At 46.2% G+C, this 21,291-nt stretch overlaps 1 protein-coding gene and 1 pseudogene across 2 annotated transcripts in view; both read left to right on the forward strand.

The window, feature by feature from the left end:
* The window catches only part of LOC124551045 (putative protein TPRXL), a 567,200-nt gene that overhangs the window by 532,217 nt on the left and 13,692 nt on the right, over positions 1-21,291 (forward strand). The gene's annotated exons all lie outside the window — the stretch shown is intronic.
* LOC124551387 lies at positions 19,214-19,331 on the forward strand (annotated as a pseudogene).

Genomic DNA, 21,291 nt, shown 5'->3' on the forward strand with positions numbered 1-21,291 from the left:
TAAAAAGAAATCTTTGAGGAATTTTTAAGTAGATGTATGCAGTCCCAGAACACATCCAAATCCGCGCGCCAAAGCACCGTAACACGCCATTGGAGGAGCCGAAAGAAAATGTCACAGCCTTGCCCCAAGGCAAAGGAGCAAAAGAAGCAGTTTGAACGAAAATGTCACAGCCAAATCGTACAGTGGAGAATGGTTCGGTAACTAGTTTTCTGCGTTTTAAAAGGAATAAGGCTGAAACATGGCCGGCTGAGTTGGTTAGGACTGCACGGCAACACTGTACTGTCATGTGACACAGGGGTTGGGTGCTGGAGACGCTTTCAGTTTGTCAAACAAGTGAGGATAACGAAGAACTAAGTGACAGACCACTTCTGTGTGAAGAACCTTGAATTGCAGGACAAGTGGAGGCCAACGTCTCTCAGTGTGTGCAATCGTGGGAAAAGCAAGAATCAGTTCCAGACCATTTTTCAGTACCTCGCACTTTTTGAAACATGACAAAGATCGCTGTCCGCGGGGTTCCTTGGCTGCTCGCCCTCCATCCACAACGCCCGGCGAACTAAAGCAGCGGCGCAAATTTTCCAGCTGTGTAAGGGGCCGCTGACCATAGACACTCTGTCAAGGGAGCAGGGGAAGCACTTTGAAATATGTCGGTTCTCCACTGCCGGAAACTGGGAAGACCAAATCATTGTCGTCTGAGTTGATGCTGAGTGTGTTTTTCACTATGAGCTGGAGGCAAGGGATACATACAACACCTTCAAGAACTCCTCGTAGTATTGTAGCAGGGTTCCATAATATATACATGAATTAATGGCAGAATACTTACCACACCTTCACACATCGTTAAAATCTTTCTTAAAATGACAGTATAACACATGACATAGTGGAAAAAGGCTTTTCATCATTCGTGGTCAGTACAACTGAACGAAGGTCACAAAACTAAAAATACAAATTAATAATGAGAAGAGGCAGCGAAAATAAAAGAACAATATTTGCATAAGGAACTATCAACTAAAATGTAAAAGATATCGTCTCACCAGAGGCGTTATACCGTTAAATCTTAGTAACTGACACAATCAGTATTACATCATCTCGTGACAGAGATCATCATATATTTGTTGCTGTAACGTGGTACACGGCAGCTGATGCACGTTACAGCATTCAAGCAACACAATGTGCGATATGTATGTGTATGGCCGGCACTGTAGCGATTCGGGAACTGTGTGCTACTGGGTTTTGACACATTGTTTGTGGCGTTAGCAGCTGGCTATATAACTTACAAAAAATCTACATGATGTAATGGGTATCAACTGCCATACTATTCACATGATCACGTTAAGAGCAACACGTACATTGGTGTCCAAAATTAAAGCAACATAGTGCTATTTCCCAGTCCTGTGTCTAATTCACGATATAATCATACAAACTGTCAATAGATGACGTACGACCGCGTTCTGCACGGAAGGTGGCATTCCGGTCAACGGATAAAAACACCAGCGATGACGTCAGGGCACCTATCAAACGGTGTAGTGTTTGCCGGGTAGCCCCACATCCAGGGTCGCTGTGTCCACAGTCACAGACGGAGCAATACGGTACAGAGAAGACACCAACCGGACTCTCTCCGATGGATTGCCATAGGGAGAATAAACGAGTACGAATGTTTAGCTGTTTTAACTTGTCAGAATTGGATTTATATACCACCTGAGGTACACACACAATATTTGACACCTCAAAACAAACACCGCCAAATGCTTAAAACAATTATTCTGCAATAATGTTGTTACGATGTATATTCTTTGCACTTTGCGATTATGTCTTCTCTTCTGCTATACGAACCTTGCACCCAGCTGATTCCAGGCGCCATGTTTGTTTGCAAGTGTGGCAGTATGCATGTGATGTGTTGCGACAGCAAGAGGAACCTCTGACCACTGAGGGTACTCTGGTTTACTTATTTAATGTTTACCATTAGGTATCAGTTTAATTTTTTTGTCAAAAGTAATCCTAAACCATATTCTGAAATAGTGTCTTGTTTCTCCACTAGGCAGTGCCACAAGTTCCTCCAAAATCGTAACACAACACACACACAAATGTAATACTTTCTAATGTAAATCCACCTGATGACGGAGGTTTAAACCTTTGAAACGCGTCGTGTAGATAAATAAACAGTGACTGGTAACAGTGAACTTGTTGTTTCATTTAGTGAATCGTTCTTTTGTGTTAGGGATGTGGTGACAGTTTTTAGAGATCTAAATTTTACTCCGAAGACGAGGGCAGGGCCGACCACGTGTGATATAGAAAAGAGAGGACCGTTATTTGGCCGTAAGAGCACGACGGTACCGCCTTAGCACTGCTCAGCAACTGGCATCTGACCTCCCAGCATCCAGTGGACGTGTTGTATCGGGGCAGACGGTGTGCAGAAGGAATTCGGCAGAGTCGCCTTTATTAGCGGAAAAATGGAAATGAGCGTTTCACATCATTGGCCGGGAGGCCCCTTACGGGGCAGGCCCGGCCGCCTTGGTGCAGGTCTTATTACATTCGACGCCACATTGGCCGACCTGCGCGCCAGATGGGGATGAAGACAACACAACACCCAGTCCCTATACGGAGAAAATTGCCGACCCAGCCGGGAATCTAACCCGGGCCTGACCACTCAGCTATTGGGGTGGAGTTTATTGTCGGAGACCTACTGTATGTCGACCTCTGACGCGTCTTCACAGAAGGAAACGTCTGGAGTTGAGTCGTTCACATGCCACTTGGACGGTCGAACCGTGGGCCAATGTTATTTTCACAGGTGCGTCCCAATTTCGTATGCAGAGTGATTCCCGACGGATTCACATCTGGAGGCAAGGTGGAACACGATTTCTGAACCCAAACGTTGTGCAAATGGATCAATATCGAGGCAGATCACCAATGGTGTGAGCAGGGATTATGTTGACCTCTCGAACACGTCGTTATGAAATTGTACGGGCGAATCGGCGGGCTTTAATTGCTGTCAGGTATTGTGACGAGATATTGAGACCTGACTGCGTTTGCTGCATGGTGCCGTGGGGCCAGACTTCGTATTAATGGAAGACAATGCTCAATCTGATAGACGTTTTCTTGGAAACAGAAGATAGTGCACGCATGGCGTGGTCTGCTCGCTCTCTCAATTTGAATCCGGAAAGCAATAGGGAGACTGGTTGCATCACGTCAGCATCCACCAAGACTTGCGAGCAGCTCTCCACGAAGAATGGGCGTTGTTGCCTCAACTTGAGATTGATGACGCTATTTACAGCATGCCCTATCGTTGTCAGGCGTATATTGCGGCCAGAGGTGGTCAAACTCCACAATCGGCACATCAACCAGCTGTGTTCCAATCCGGTAAGATGTAAAAAACCAAGAAATTTTTTGTCTTCCACTATGCAGTTCTTCACGTTCTGTATTCCTTACGTTGTTTTTAGTTTACTATCACCTGTTTATACTGTTTTGTGGCAAAGTAAATGTAACTCTGGAAAATTTCCGTTTGTTCCTTTAATTTTGGACTCTCTGTATATGATGATCTCCTCTACCAGATGATGTTAATACTGATTGTGTAAGTTACTAAGTTTTAACTGCATAACGCCTCTGGTAAGACAATACTTTTCACGTGTAGTCATTTCTAGTGGATAGTTACTTACGCAAATAGTGTTCTTTTATTTTAACTCTCTCTTCATTATATTAATGTAAATTTTTAGTTTTATGACCATTGTTGAATTAAACAGGATACGAACGATAAAAAGCTGTTTTTTAACTGCGTCATGTATGGAAGTTGTCGTTTTAAGAAAGGTTTTAACGATGTGAAAAAAATGAAGCAATAATCACACCAACACTGATCAAGAATGCTTTATGCTGTGTATTTCGTAAACTCTTGAACCCTGCCACAATGTTACATGCAGTTCTGTAAGCTGTTGTATGTGGCTATCACGAGAAAAAATCTGTTTTATGTCTTAGATCTGAAGACGTTAGATTGATAGACGAAACTAGTAATCCATCCAAATGAAGAAGATTTCGTATTCGATCTTGACTCAATGGGTTTTCAATACCTAATGTAAATAAAAACCTTACAACAGATCACGAACCTCCTATTTCATAATGTCAGCAAACTTGATAAATGTAAAGGTGCTGAATCGAATTAGGGGAAAAAAGAAAATTATGCACAACCTGGCTTAAAGAAAGGATAGATTTATTACACACGTAATGAGGTGTCAAGGAATAGTCAGTTTGCTAATAGAGGGAAGTACAATGGGTTAAAAACTGTAGAGGGAGACCAGGAGATGATTACAGTAAGCTGTTTCGGATGGATGTAGGTTGAGGCAATTATGCAATTGGTTAGCATGGAGATCTGTATCAACCCAGCCTTCGGACAGCTGTATAATCTGACAGGGGTTCCATCAGGTCTTGGTGCCTTGTTCAATTTTGTCGCTTACAACTCTTTCTCAGCGCCACTGATACTAATATCTAGACTGACGACCTCAGATGTTAAGTCCCATAGTGCTCAGAGCCATTTGAACCATTTGAACTAACATCTAGGTGTGGCTATAAAATGACGGGACTGATGCTGTCACAGAGTACGTACGTATGTGCCAAGGATGAGTGACCAATAACTGTGAAGGGTGAAATCTTCTCAGTGAAACGCGGCATCTCTGGTGTCTGTAGACAGATCAGTTTGACCGTTTCCCTCGTTTGAGGTAAGAAATGTTATCTTGTATTTCCAGAAAAATGATAAGCAACGTCCGGCCGTTGGTGGCCGAGCGGTTCTAGGCGCTTCAGTCTGGAACCGCGCGACCGCTACGGTCGCAGGTTCGAATCCTGCCTCGGGCATGGATGAGTGTGATGTCCTTAGGTTAGTTAGGTTTAAGTAGTTCTAAGTTCTATGGGACTGATGACCTGAGATGTTAAGTCCCATAGTGCTCAGAGCCATTTGAACCATTTGATAAGCAACGTATTGCCGTGAAGTTCCATGTGAAACTTGGAAAAACTGCCGCCGAAACCTATTTTTACTAAAGAAATGTAAGTCGGAGACTGTTTATCAAATATGCGAGTTTTTGACAGGTTCAAGTGTTTCGAAGATGGTCGAGAAGAAGTTGAAAATGACTCGCGCACGGAACGCGATGTACACTACTGGTCATTGAAATTGCTACACCACGAAGATGACATGCTACAGACGCGAAATTTAACCGACAGGAAGAAGATGCTGTGATATGCAAATGATTAGCTTTTCAGAGCATTCACACAAGCTGGCACCGGTGGTGACACCTACAACGTGCTGACATGAGGAAAGTTTCCAACCGATTTCTCATACACAAACAGCAGTTGACCGACGTTGCCTGCTGAAACGTTTTTGTGATGCATCATGTGAGGAGGAGAAATGCGTTCCATCACGTTTCCGACTTGGATAAAGGTGGGATTGTAGCCTATCGCGATTGCGGTTTATCGTATCGCGACATTGCTGCTCGCGTTGGTCCAGATCCAAAGACTGGTAGCAGAATATGGAACCGGTGGGTTCAGGAGGGTAATACGGAACGCCGTGCTGGATCCCAACGGCCTCGTATCACTAGCAGTCGAGATGACAGGCATCTTATCCGCATGGCTGTAACGGATGGTGCAGCCACGTTTCGATCCCTGAGTCAACAGATGGGGACGTTTGCAAGACAACAACCACGTGCACGAACAGTTCGACGACGTTTGCAGCAGCGTGGACTATCAGCTCGGAGACCATGGCTGCGTTACCCTTGACGCTGCATCACTGGCAGGAGCACCTGCGATGGTGTACTCAATGACGAACCTGGGAGCACGAATGGCAAAACGTCATTTTTTCGGATGAATCCAGGTTCTGTTTGCAGCATCATGCTGGTCGCATTCGTGTTTGGCGACATCGCGGTGAACGCACATTGGAAGCGTGTATTCGTCATCGCCGTACTGGCGTATCACCCGGCGCAATGGTATGGCGTACCATTGGTTACACGACTCGGTCATCTCTTGTTCGCAATGACGGCACATTGAACAGTGGACGTTAAATTTCAGATGTGCTACGGCCCGTGGCTCTACCCTTCATTCGATCTCTGCGAAACCGTACATTTCAGCAGGATAATGCACGACCGCATGTCGCAGGTCCTGTACGGGCCTTTCTGGATACAGAAAATGTTCGACTCTCACCAACTGAAAACGTCTGGTCAATGGTGGCCGAGCAACTGGCTCGTCACAGTACGCCAGTCACTACTCTTGATGAACTGTGGTATCGTGTTGAAGCTGTATGGGCAGCTGTACCTGTACACGCCATCCAAGTTCTGTTTGACTGAATGTCCAGGCGTATCAAGACCGTTATAACGGCGAGAGGTGGTTGTTCTGGGTACTGATTTCTCAGGATCTATGCACCCAAATTGCGTGAAAATGTAATCATATGTCAGTTTTAGTATAATATATTTGTCCAATGAATACCCGTTTATCATCTGCATTTCTTCTTGGTGTAGCAATTTTAATGGCCAGTAGTGTAGCATAAAAAATTATGAAAATATTGAAAAAGTGGATAATGTGATTCGATCTGACCGTCGGTTGAGTATTCGATCGATAGCTGAAACTGTAGGAATTGACAAATAATCTGTAAGGCAATTTTACATAAGCAGGTTGACAAATCAGGTAGTTTTTCCCCTATTTTCTCATGGAGTTGAGCAACCACCTCCAGGTAGCAACGTTAGATAGTAGTTTGACCTTCAGGAAACCAGTGAAGGTACACAGTTCCACGAATATCGAAAAAAAAGGTCATCACTAGAGGTTTCTTCACTGTCGGTGAAGTTGGGCCCAGTGTTTGCGAAACTGGTGCCGAAAGTTCTCACGATCGAACAAAATGAAGCTTGTGAAAAACTTTGTAGTGACATTTTGAATACCGCTAGCAATGGTGCCAATTCCTTGGAAATAGTGATAACATGTGACGAATCTAGCTTTCTCACTGATGAACAAGAAACTAAGCGCCAATCCATGCACTGGGAGGGGCCAACTTCACCGAGGGCGAAGAAGGCTCGAATGATGGTGTTTTTTCGATACTCATGGCACTGTGTATCCTAACTGGGTTCCTGAAGGTCAGACCATTAACCCTTTCATGGATAAAATTCATTTTTTACAGATTTTTAAAATATTAAGGTGATAACAGTTGCTTTTCAGTCCCATTATTATATTTTCACCACCAAAATATTTTTTAAGTTCTCCATTTTTTCACAACAGGAAGTGGGACACACATGTCCCATGAACCAAAGCAAGATACCTTTTCTGCTGACTGACTGATTTTGTAATTTTATTTTTTTAGCCATAAACAGGATTTTGCAGGGAATAAAATAACTACAAATTATACATGCAAGTAATCTTTTTATTTGTGTAGAGCCAGTGTAAAAAATATTCACTACATTTCAGTTTTCATGATACATGATCAATACTTACAAAACTTTACATGCCATGAAACTTGGAAAAACATGGTGTGGCACAGAGTGGTACACCACAAGCAGCGCAAACAACTTTTGTTCTCTTCTCTTTAGAGTTTGTGCTGCAGAATCTGCATCGCTTCCTAGTGCCACTGTCTTTCGGTACATGTTTGCCCACGTTCACGAGCCGGACGTCATCTGGCACACTAGAGATTCCTCTCTTTGCTGGGAAGAAAGTGGGCATTGATCCCCTCTTTTTCCTGCATGAATACCCATTAATCAATTGTCTTGCTAATCTTTACAAATAATGTCTGCTGGGACACATGTATCCCACTAATTTTATTTCGATTATAAGATAGTACAGTCGCTGAGAAGTACATTCCACACTGTATTTGTACTAAAAAATGATTATTAAGTTAATAATAAGATGCAACGGTGGCAACATTAAGAGTGCAACGGGAATTCCTCTGTTAAATGCAGAGGAGAGAGCAGATAGGTGGAAAGAATACATTGAAAGCCTCTATGAGGGTGAAGATTTATCTGATGTGATAGAAGAAGAAACAGGAGTCGATTTAGAAGAGATAGGGGATCCAGTATTAGAATCGGAATTTAAAAGAGCTTTGGAGGACTTACGATCAAATAAGGCAGAAGGGACAGATAACATTCCATCAGAATTTCTAAAATCATTGGGGGAAGTGGCAACAAAACGACTATTCACGTTGGTGTGTAGAATATATGAGTCTGGCGATATACCATCTGACTTTCGGAAAAGCATCGTCCACACAATTCCGAAGACGGCAAGAGCTGACAAGTGCGAGAATTATCGCACAATCGGCTTAACAGCTCATGCATCGAAGCTGCTTACAAGAATAATATACAGAAGAATGGAAAAGAAAATTGAGAATGCGCTAGGTGACGATCAGTTTGGCTTTAGGAAAAGTAAAGGGACGAGAGAGGCAATTCTGACGTTACGGCTAATAATGGAAGCAAGGCTAAAGAAAAATCAAGACACTTTCATAGGATTTGTCGACCTGGAAAAAGCGTTGGACAATATAAAATGGTGCAAGCTGTTCGAGATTCTGAAAAAAGTAGGGGTGAGCTATAGGGAGTGACGGGTCATATACAATATGTACAACAACCAAGAGGGAATAATAAGTGTGGACGATCAAGAACGAAGTGCTCGTATTAAGAAGGGTGTAAGACAAGGCTGTAGCCTTTCGCCCCTACTCTTCCATCTGTACATCGAGGAAGCAATGATGGAAATAAAAGAAAGGTTCAGGAGTGGAATTAAAATACAAGGTGAAAGGATATCAATGATACGATTCGCTGATGACATTGCTATCCTGAGTGAAAGTGAAGAAGAATTAAATGATCTTCTGAACGGAATGAACAGTCTAATGAGTACACAGTATGGTTTGAGAGTAAATCGGAGAAAGATGAAGGTAATGAGAAGTAGTAGAAATGAGAACAGCGAAAAACTTAACATCATCAGGATTGATGGTCACGAAGTCAGTGAAGTTAAGGAATTCTGCTACCTAGGCAGTAAAATAACCAATGACGGACGGAGCAAGGAGGCCATCAAAAGCATACTCGCTATGGCAAAAAAGGCATTTCTGGCCAAGAGAAGTCTACTAAAATCAAATACCGGCCTTAATTTGAGGAAGACATTTCTGAGGATGTGCGTCTGGAGTACAGCATTGTATGGTAGTGAAACATGGACTGTGGGAAAACCGGAACAGAAGAGAATCGAAGCATTTGAGATGTGGTGCTATAGACGAATGTTGAAAATTAGGTGGACTGATAAGGTAAGGAATGAGGAGCTTCTACGCAGAATCGGAGAGGAAAGGAATATGTGGAAAACACTGATAAGGAGAAGGAACAGGATGATAGGACATCTCCTAAGACATGAGGGAATGACTTCCATGGTACTAGAGGGAGCTGTAGAGGGCAAAAACTGTAGAGGAAGGCAGAGATTGGAATACGTCAAGCAAATAATTGAGGACGTAGGTTGCAAGTGCTACTCTGAGATGAAGAGGTTAGCACAGGAAAGGAATTTGTGGCGGGCCGCATCAAACAAGTAAGTGGACTGACGACAAAAAAAAAAAAAAAAAAAAAAAAAATAATAATAATTAATTACTTACTTGAGACATCGCTGGAAAGTGAGAAATGATGAAAACTGAAGAATGACACAAATAAGTGGCGTTGCAGCGGCCATATATACACGCCAGTCAACAAAAGTAGTCACCGCGTCTCTATTGCCTTTGCAGTGCAGTCCCGATTTTTTTCTTAGGTTCAGTAGAGTCTGTCCCTAGATGGCAGCACCGTGCAGAGCTGGGTAACATATATCCCGACACTCGAACTGGCGCTCAAAGTTAGTGGGACATATATGACCCATCAACCACGAAAGGGTTAACCAACATTATTACCTTCAGGTTCTTACTAAACTCCATGGAAAAATATGGAGAAAACGACCCGAGTTTTGGAACAATACGTTATGGGTTCTACATCAAGACAACGCAGCAGCTCATACCGCATTGTCTGTTTAAGAGGGTTCCAGCGGGGTACAGCATCCCAGTGTTAGACCAGCCACGCTATTCGCCTTACATTGTAGAAAGTGACTTTTGCCGATTCCCTAAGGTCTAATCTGCATTAAGATTTCCAAAATGTTGTCTTCAAAGCCAGCGTTTCATGTGAGCTGAGATGAAACTCAGGGGCACCAAGTTAGGGGCTGTGTTGTGGGTGAGCAAAACGCTGCAGGAGTATCTTCATTGCCCCTGGAGAGTGCTGCCTAGAATTCTCTTGAGGAAGGAACGCCGGCCAAGGTGGCCGAGCGGTTCTAGGCGCTACAGTCTGGAACCGCCCGACCACTACGGTCGCAGGTTCGAATCCTGCCTCGGGCATGGATGTGTGTGGTGTCCTTAGGTTAGTTAGGTTTAAGTGGTTCAAAGTTCTAGGGGACTGATGGCCTTAGAAGTTAAGTCCCATAGTGCTCAGAGCCATTTTAACCAATTTTGAGGAAGGAACCGCATGACAGGTATTTTATGTGGGCTGCATGACACTGGGCGAAATCTCTCACCAGCCTTTCGCACTTGGCGGGAGACACTATTTCCTAGGTATCTTCACGTGCTGTGCACTTAGAACCGAGGTTCGATTCCCGGCGGGGTCAGGGATTTTCTCTGCCTCGTGATGGCTGGGTGTTGTGTGATGTCCTTAGGTTAGTTAGGTTTAAGTAGTTCTAAGTTCTCGGGGACTGATGACCATCGATGTTAAGTCCCATAGTGCTCAGAGCCATTTTTTGAACTTGGAACCGAAAATGACGTGACACGATCGACGGGCATATTAGAGACACTCCATCGGATTTTCACAGAGGTTCCCATTTCGCTACCGATGGGAACTTACATTCCGAACAGCCATCGTATTTTTTAAATAAAATGTTTTACAGCAATACTCCCTTTATTTTATAGCCACACCTCGTACATCACGAATCTCGGAGGTGGTGCGAGGAAATTAAACTGTGGCAAACGGCGAAAGAAAACAAGTCCAATAAAAAACATAAGAAATTAGGAAAGGCATGACATGTTGTAACAAGGTATAATTACAAAACTTTCTGCCTTAAAAACTCAAATTTGTGTGTGTAGAAGTAGTAAGCAGCATTTTCCGTGTTTAATAGAAAGAAGATAGAAACCCGCTGGTGACGCTGGAACTTCAGCGGAACATGCCTAGCAAAAAGAAGAAAAGATAACATGGTGTTTTGTTCAAGGCGAACCCGTACAAAAACAAATCTTTATGTAAGCAAACGCGGACATAACGGCTTCAGCCACAAGACTGGGGCAGAATTGCTGTATCTTCCTCTGTAAAGGAAAGTTTGGTGTAGGCGGAATGCGGCATTTCTGCTTTCGCCAGAATTATCACTGGAACTGCGTAGCGCCAGGAAAAGAAAAAAAAGAAAAGTCGCGGGATACTGGGACAGGGCAAGTTGTGGAGTGCAAAAAGAGCCCTCTTCATTTTGCGCGCTGCGTTCTTGGAGATCTCAATGAAGGACGGCGGCGCGCCGCTGTACAATGGTGGAAGGCGACGGAGTGGAACAGGGTGGCGGTGAGGTTGGGGGGGGGGGAGGGGGGGGTGCCGAGTACACGTCCCGTGTCGTGGCTGGCGTGGCTTCCCGAGGCGGAACTTTTCATTAGACGGGGGGGAGACAGGAGGCGGCGAGAGAGAGAGACGGGGAGAAAGCTTCAGTCCTTCCCTCAGAAGACGGAGGAACAGAACACGGCGGTGTGACACACGAAACAGTGAAAGGGCGCACGGCTTCATTCAGCACACGTTGCGGGTGCTGTCGTAGGGCTGGGCTAAATTACACGCGGTGCGTTCTAATCAGTAACCCCACCTCCTGTGTGATTCATTAACGAGTCGAACCGCCAATGTGTAAAACAGCTTTAAATTTCATTATGAAATTGCCCGTTAAACATGTGCAACCTTTGCTATTGAAGACGCAAAGCCCTTATTATATCGATTTTATTAGGATCGGGTTACTCACTTGTATAATAACGAAAAGCATTAATCAAAGAAGTAATAAATTACTACGTTATGTCTGATGCTGAAGTTTCACGGCATGAAAAACGAGTACTTAGTAAGCGATAAACTTTTGCTATTTTGTGGGGGTGTCAGTGAAACAACGTTTCGAAAAGGTTTCAAATTATGGGTACACTTTGTTGCATGATTAATACTGATCATTATATCTATACATCTTTGTAGATAGGGCAACCACAGCTATGAGTACTCATCTTGGGTATTAATAACCGCTTCAGCTGTATTTAGTTGTTATTGGATCACTACCGGATATATACAGGTTGAGTCATTAACTATTGCCACCTAGAATAACTCCGAAAGTATGATAGGAGCTGAAAAGTTTGTGGGACAAATGTTGCATGGGTCAACGGGGGCCATAACATGACGTTAGGTTTGTGTTGCTAGGTGAGATCGCCTCAGAGAAATGAAGGTCAACTTTGTTTTTTAAAATGGGATGCTATAGTTTGGTACTTATTTTCTGATAATGGCTATCGAGACGAATCCAATGATGTGTAACAGTAAGGTCAATGAAGGTCAAAAAAATGGCATGAACGTCCATTTACAGAAGGTATTCGAAATGATGCCATTGGTATCAATGCAGTGCTGCAATCTTCTTATCACGAATTGAGGGGTATTCCTTATCACTTCGGCACTTATCGAAGCACATGCTCTGATAATTCTCTCTTGTATATCGTGCAAATAGTAAATATTCGCCGAATGCAGCGCATCCATTTAAAGTGCCATTGACATGTAAATATCATTCGACAGTTTCCCAATACAACACTAACAGGAACGATAAGACTAGTATCGTCGAATCAAGTATAGGCACCTATTTCATCGAAGGAAATCTTAATGATAGCAAGAAACATTAGGTCTGTAATTGGAAGAAATACCTTTAGGAACAAGGAACAGAATGTGGTACCAACACAATGGGTGTCTGGCACATTTGTCACTAATGGTTAGAAATGAGTTGGAGAGACAATTTCCAAATCGTTGGATTAGACGTAGAGACTCGTTCGCCAGACTTGACCCCTCTCGACTTTTTCTTGTGGAGGTTCGTAAAAGAAATTATTTGTAAAGAGGTTCCAACCATACCTGAAGGTATGCGAGAGAGAATTGTCAAAGCATTTGCTTCGATAACTGCCAATGTGATGAAGAATACCACTCAATCCAGTATAAGAAGATTGCAGCACTGCATTGATACCAATGGTCATCACTTCGAACACCTTCTGTAAATGGACGTTCATGCCACTTTTGTGACCTTCGTTGACCTTCAAAGACCTTACTGTAACATATCGGCGTACCTCTCACCCATCACGGTAGCAATTACAAAACTACACTCCTGGAAATGGAAAAAAGAACACATTGACACCGGTGTGTCAGACCCACCATACTTGCTTCGGACACTGCGAGAGGGCTGTACAAGCAATGATCACACGCACGGCACAGCGGACACACCAGGAACCGCGGTGTTGGCCGTCGAATGGCGCTAGCTGCGCAGCATTTGTGCACCGCCGCCGTCAGTGTCAGCCAGTTTGCCGTGACATACGGAGCTCCATCGCAGTCTTTAACACTGGTAGCATGCCGCGACAGCGTGGACATGAACTGTATGTGCAGTTGACGGACTTTGAGCGAGGGCGTATAGTGGGCATGCGGGAGGCCGGGTGGACGTACCGCCGAATTGCTCAACACGTGGGGCGTGAGGTCTCCACAGTACATCGATGTTGTCGCCAGTGGTCGGCGGAAGGTGCACGTGCCCGTCGACCTGGGACCGGACCGCAGCGACGCGCGGATGCACGCCAAGACCGTAGGATCCTACGCAGTGCCGTAGGGGACCGCACCGCCACTTCCCAGCAAATTAGGGACACTGTTGCTCCTGGGGTATCGGCGAGGACCATTCGCAACCGTCTCCATGAAGCTGGGCTACGGTCCCGCACATCGTTAGGCCGTCTTCCGCTCACGCCCCAACATCGTGCAGCCCGCCTCCAGTGGTGTCGCGACAGGCGTGAATGGAGGGACGAATGGAGACGTGTCGTCTTCAGCGATGAGAGTCGCTTCTGCCTTGGTGCCAATGATGGTCGTATGCGTGTTTGGCGCCGTGCAGGTGAGCGCCACAATCAGGACTGCATACGACCGAGGCACACAGGGCCAACACCCGGCATCATGGTGTGGGGAGCGATCTCCTACACTGGCCGTACACCACTGGTGATCGTCGAGGGGACACTGAATAGTGCACGGTACATCCAAACCGTCATCGAACCCATCGTTCTACCATTCCTAGACCGGCAAGGAAACCTGCTGTTCCAACAGGACAATGCACGTCCGCATGTATCCCGTGCCACCCAACGTGCTCTAGAAGGTGTAAGTCAACTACCCTGGCCAGCAAGATCTCCGGATCTGTCCCCCATTGAGCATGTTTGGGACTGGATGAAGCGTCGTCTCACGCGGTCTGCACGTCCAGCACGAACGCTGGTCCAACTGAGGCGCCAGGTGGAAATGGCATGGCAAGCCGTTGCACAGGACTACATCCAGCATCTCTACGATCGTCTCCATGCGAGAATAGCAGCCTGCATTGCTGCGAAAGGTGGATACACACTGTACTAGTGCCGACATTGTGCATGCTCTGTTGCCTGTGTCTATGGGCCTGTGGTTCTGTCAGTGTGATCATGTGATGTATCTGACCCCAGGAATGTGTCAATAAAGTTTCCCCTTCCTGGGACAATGAATTCACGGTGTTCTTATTTCAATTTCCAGGAGTGTAGAATCACGCATTTCCTCGAAGAAAAAAAGGCCCGATAACGGTAGATGTGGTAAATCCAACCCGTACCGTGACTTTCTCGTCAGTTCTAGGATTTTCGGTAGCCCAAATTCTGCAGTTGTGGGCGTTCACAGACCCTCGGAGCGTGAAATGAGCTTCGCCGGTCCACAACCCGTTACTCAACCGATCATCATCTTCCGCCATCTTCTGAAACTCCCACACCGCAAATGCCCTCCGCTTCACTAAATCGTCAGGTAACAGTTCATGGTACCGATGGATTTTGTACGGATAGCACCGGAGGGTATGGCTCAGTGCCAAGCAAACAGTAGTGTATGGAATGCCGGTGGGACGTGCGACTGCACGAGCGCTGACTTCCCCGTGCATAGACGAACCCGCTACAGTCTCCATTTCTTCCTGAACTGTTCAAATGGCTCTGGGCACTATGGGACTTAACATCTGAGGTCATCAGTCCCCTAGAACTTAGAACTACTTAAACCTAACTAACCTAAGGACATCACACACATCCATACCCGAGGCATGATTCGAACCTGCGAACGCAGAGGTCGCGCGGTTTCAGACTGAAGCGCCTAGAACCGCTCGGCCACTCTGGCCGGCTCTTCCTGAACTGTCTCAGCAGCATTACGCCTTGTGCTCGGTCGGCCACTACGGGGTCTATCGTCTAAACAACCCGTGGCTTCGAACTTCGAAATCATTCTCGCCACAGCTGCATTTGTCAACGGACCTTCACCCGTTCGAATACCCTTCCTATGGCGATAGGATCGTAACGCTGAACTAACACACTCCCCATTCTGATAATAAAGCTTCACTAAAAGCGCCTTTTCAGGTAACGTCAACATGCTGCGACTGCTGGCGCATCTGATTCTCTCTCTCTCTCTCATTACAGCTCTTTTTATACACGATTGTTATGCACAGTCACTGACGTTTTGCTGTCCAGCACCATCTGTCGGAAATTTTATGAACGTTGTTTTTTTTTTGTTATCGTAAAACCCCATGTCATTCCAAGCAAGTGTGTCAATTTTTACCTCTCTATCTACATTATTCCGTAGTTTACTAAGTTTTCAAATTTATACCGACTTTTTGATCACCCGATACACATATGCCGCCGAACGTATCTATACAACTACATCATTGTACGATTGATAGTTAAAGGTATATGACGTCATAAACATGAGATACGTGAAAAAAGGCCGCACCGTGCATGAAGTTTTAATACTTTTATTCTTTACTGGTAAGAACCTCTACAGTCGATTCAAGGATATCCCTGACACCTGTCGGTGCTTTTGACAGCTTTCAGCTGCTAAAAGAATGTCCAACTGGTTGTAGGCGAGAACAGTATCCGTCTGTAGAGTTATGAACAGGCGTTGCCATAGAAATGTTCACAAAATCGAGTTGTGGACACGAGAAACAGCTGCATGCAGCGTGCAGGAATTGTCCGGTATCGTGTTGCTTAATTTAAATATTCTACTTATATTTTTGTACATTATGCATATTTCTGTGTACGACTTCAATGTGTTTTCGCGGGTATATGGAAATGAAATTTTTTGGACACTTCACTACACAGTTCTTTTGTTTCCCATAGAAAATTGTCAAAATGAGTACGCTGACAATGCCGGGTTTTGTCAAGTAGTTCTTAAATAATGTGATTCGAAATGAGGAGGCAGTTAGAATTCGTTTCTTCTAAAGGCGGTTTCTATACAGTTGTCGGTGTAGCAGCAGTCACTTCCAGACATCACGTCGTCTTCCTCCAGCGTAGGCATAGGTCACGCCTGACAGTCATTCGGCCTCCACTCCAGTTCTCCGCCCGTGTTGCTGCCGTCACAATATAAACCCCTGGCGTTATCAGGAGTGACATTCCAGCTGTATGGGCTTCTGTGCACATGTGTGCTTCTCTTACCACAACAGCAAGTACCCGACTCCGAGCGGCCGATTGCTGAGCTACTGCCTAGCTCAAACGATATAAATATTTATCTATATAAGTTTATTTTTGTAAACACTTATCAATATAAATAAAGACATTAATGTTGGTTTGTTCAAAATCTAGAATCACCGAAAGTTCTTCACCGACTGCTGAGAAATTTTGCTGCAGTTGTTCCACCCACCGCAGCACACCGCGCCTCCCACGTTTCTGACGTTTCAATTCTTTTCAGAGTTTTGCTTGGTGACTCGTGTCTGTAGGCGTTCTGCTTTGAATGGTTCTCCAGTCAGTTGGTAGTTGACGTTTCGAGAGACAGCATTGTTGTTACAGGTAGTCTGCGAAAACCAATTGATAATCACTGAAGAGCCAAAGAAGCCGGTACACCTGCCTAATATCGCGTAGGGCCTCCGCGAGCACGCAGAAGTGCCGCAACACGATGCGGCATGGACTCGACTAAGGTCTTAAGTAGTGCTGGAGGGAGCTCACACCTTCAGTCCTGAGGGGCTGTCCATAAATCCGTAAGAGTACGAGGCGGTGGAGAACTCTTCTGAACAGCACATTGCAAAGCCTTCCAGATATGCCCAATAATGTTCACGTCTGGGGAGTTTGACGGCCAGCGGAAGTGTTTAAACTCGGAAGAGTGTTCCTGAAGCCAGTCTGTAGCATTTGTGGTCGTGTGGGGTGTCGCATTGTCCTGCTGGAATTCCCCAAGTCCTTTGGAATGCACAATGGACATGAATGGATACAGGTGGTCAGATAGAATGCTTACGTACGTGTCACCTAAATGGTTCAAATGGCTCTGAGCACTATGGGACTCAACTGCTGTGGTCATAAGTCCCCTAGAACTTAGAACTACGTAAACCTAACTAATCTAAGGACAGCACACAACACCCAGCCATCACGAGGCAGAGAAAATCCCTGACCCCGCCGGGAATCGAACCCGGGAACCCGGGCGTGGGAAGCGAGAACGCTACCGCACGACCACGAGATGTGGGCACGTGTCACCCCTCAGAGTCGTATCTAGACGTATCAGGAGTCCCATATCACTGCAACTGCACACGCCCCACACCATTGGAGAGCCTCCTCCAGCTTGAAGAGTTCCCTGCTTACATGCAGTGTCCATGAATTCATGAGATTGTACTGGAAAATCACTCTTCATCGCTACCTCGGAGATGCTGCTTGTGCGCCGACTATAACACCAGATCCAAACTCATTTAAATCTTGATAACCTGCCATTGTAGCAGCATTAACAGATCTAACAACTGCGCCAGACACTTGTTGTCTTATATAGGCGTTGCCGACCGCAGCATCGTATTCTGCATGATTACGTATCTCTGTATTTTAATACGCACGCCTATAGCAGTTTTTTTGGCACTTCAGTGCATTACACAATAGCATCTAGATTGGTAATACTGGGTGCAGTTAGAAGAGTATTTCTTCCATCTACATCGCTGTCATTCTCGTAAAACTTCGACATGATTTTGGATTTCCCATTAGAAGCTCTACAGTGAGATTCTCGCGTGCTGCAAAACCACCCATCCGCCTAATCCGCTCTGTTATCTAACACAAAGTCCAACCCCGGAAGCTGAGTGGTCAGTGCGACAGAAGGTCAATCCTAAGGGCCCGGGTTCGATTCCCGGCTGGCTCAGAGATTTGCTCCGTTCAGGGTCTGGGTGTGGTGTCGTCCTAATCATCATCATTTCATCCCCATCGACGCGCAAGTCGCCGAATTGGCGTCAGATCGAAAGACAAACGGTCTACCCGGCGGGAGGCCCTAGTCACACGACATTTACATTTTACCAACACAAAAGCTTTCTCTGAAGCTTTTTTTATGTATTAAAACTGCAGCTGCAACCCGACGCTCTGCCTTGACAGCCTCTTCCTTCACTCACAGGACTACGACAGAAAAATCTCACGATGGCTGATCTCTCAACTCTGACAGACATTCTCACCCTGCTGCGGGTAACGCTTCTGATATTTGCTCTCACAAGACTCTCAGACACTCACCGAAAGTACTCGCAATGAACTATCAGACAGCAAGAAGTGAAAATTCTGAGAGTACTATCTGAGAGTTGCTTCTAAAATGTCTTCCTCTGTTTACAGGGGAAACTACCCATCACACCCCATACCCGCCACTCAGATTTAGTGGTAAGTTGGCCCACTGGACATCCCGTCAAAAACTGAACTTAGATCAATCATGAAAACAGGAAGAAGGTGTACTGATCTGCGGAAAAGAAGCAAAATAGAAACAGTAGACGGACCACATTTAATAAATGCAATATCGAACAACATAACTCATCGCGGTGTCTTGGTTGTGTTGTCACGGTGCTAAGATCTTGCACTGGAAGACCCGAGTTCAAAGCTCCCTTATTTCCCAATTTTGTGTCTGTTAGCTGTATTTAGATTTGTGCATGTGTCGTGGCCTAATGTCCATTTGCAACAGCGACGTGTAACGTAGGGACCTTCCGACGTACGGGACCCCCAGACGCACAGTATGTACCTCTTATTTGTTCTACACAGGTACATGTTGCCAACGGCCTTTCCGCAGTGGTAACACCGGTTCCCGTCAGATCACCGAAATTAAGCACTGTCGGTCTGAGCTAGCACTTGGATGGGTGACCATCCGGTCGGCCGAGCGCTGTTGGTAAGCGGGGTGCACTCAGCCCTTATGAGGCAAACTGAGGACCTACTTAAGCGAGAGGTAGCGGCTCCGGTCTCGGAAGCTGACATACGGCCGGGAGAGCGGTGTGCTGACCACATGCCCCTCCATATCCAGTGACGCCTGGGGGCTGAGGATGACACGGCGGCCGGTCGGTACCGTTGGGCTTTAATGGCCTGTTCTGACGGAGTTTAGCTTAGTTTTTAGGTACCACATCTTATGCCTATTCCTTTCCTTTTCGGAAATTTTGACTATTGAATCCCTTCGTTGTATCATACACTCCTGGAAATGGAAAAAAGAACACATTGACACCGGTGTGTCAGACCCACCATACTTGCTCCGGACACTGCGAGAGGGCTGTACAAGCAATGATCACACGCACGGCACAGCGGACACACCAGGAACCGCGGTGTTGGCCGTCGAATGGCGCTAGCTGCGCAGCATTTGTGCACCGCCGCCGTCAGTGTCAGCCAGTTTGCCGTGGCATACGGAGCTCCATCGCAGTCTTTAACACTGGTAGCATGCCGCGACAGCGTGGACGTGAACCGTATGTGCAGTTGACGGACTTTCAGCGAGGGCGTATAGTGGGCATGCGGGAGGCCGGGTGGACGTACCGCCGAATTGCTCAACACGTGGGGCCTGAGGTCTCCACAGTACATCGATGTTGTCGCCAGTGGTCGGCGGAAGGTGCACGTGCCCGTCGACCTGGAACCGGACCGCAGCGAAGCACGGATGCACGCCAAGACCGTAGGATCCTACGCAGTGCCGTAGGGGACCGCATCGCCACTTCCCAGCAAATTAGGGACACTGTTGCTCCTGGGGTATCGGCGAGGACCATTCGCAACCGTCTCCATGAAGCTGGGCTACGGTCCCGCACACCGTTAGGCCGTCTTCCGCTCACGCCCCAACATCGTGCAGCCCGCCTCCAGTGGTGTCGCGACAGGCGTGAATGGAGGGACGAATGGAGACGTGTCGTCTTCAGCGATGAGAGTCGCTTCTGCCTTGGTGCCAATGATGGTCGTATGCGTGTTTGGCGCCGTGCAGGTGAGCGCCACAATCAGGACTGCATACGACCGAGGCACACGGGGCCAACACCCGGCATCATGGTGTGGGGAGCGATCTCCTACACTGGCCGTACACCACTGGTGATCGTCGAGGGGACACTGAATAGTGCACGGTACATCCAAACCGTCATCGAACCCATCGTTCTACCATTCCTAGACCGGCAAGGGAACTTGCTGTTCCAACAGGACAATGCACGTCCGCATGTATCCCGTGCCACCCAACGTGCTCTAGAAGGTGTAAGTCAACTACCCTGGCCAGCAAGATCTCCGGATCTGTCCCCCATTGAGCATGTTTGGGACTGGATGAAGCGTCGTCTCTCGCGGTCTGCACGTCCAGCACGAACGCTGGTCCAACTGAGGCGCCAGGTGGAAATGGCATGGCAAGCCGTTCCACAGGACTACATCCAGCATCTCTACGATTGTCTCCATGGGAGAATAGCAGCCTGCATTGCGGCGAAAGGTGGATATACACTGTACTAGTGCCGACATTGTGCATGCTCTGTTGCCTGTGTCTATGTGCCTGTGGTTCTGTCAGTGTGATCATGTGATGTATCTGACCCCAGGAATGTGTCAATAAAGTTTCCCCTTCCTGGGACAATGAATTCACGGTGTTCTTATTTCAATTTCCAGGAGTGTAGTTGGCACACGTTTATCTGTTGTTTTCATTTCAGTGACAGGTCTACGCGGTATCTTGCCTGTTGACACTAGTCATCACATTTACTTGCGACGGTAATATATTCTTACCGCATGACTCACATTCCGTGGTGAATAGTGAGAGCAGGTGAGATGCCGCATAGTTCTCGCACAGAAACGAAAACAACAAGTAAACCAATGTGATGTCCGCCGCTGGAGGCTGAGTGGTCAGCACGACGGAATGTCATACT

Source organism: Schistocerca americana, chromosome 9, assembly GCF_021461395.2.
Source record: "Schistocerca americana isolate TAMUIC-IGC-003095 chromosome 9, iqSchAmer2.1, whole genome shotgun sequence".
Taxonomy (NCBI): Eukaryota; Metazoa; Arthropoda; class Insecta; order Orthoptera; family Acrididae; genus Schistocerca; species Schistocerca americana.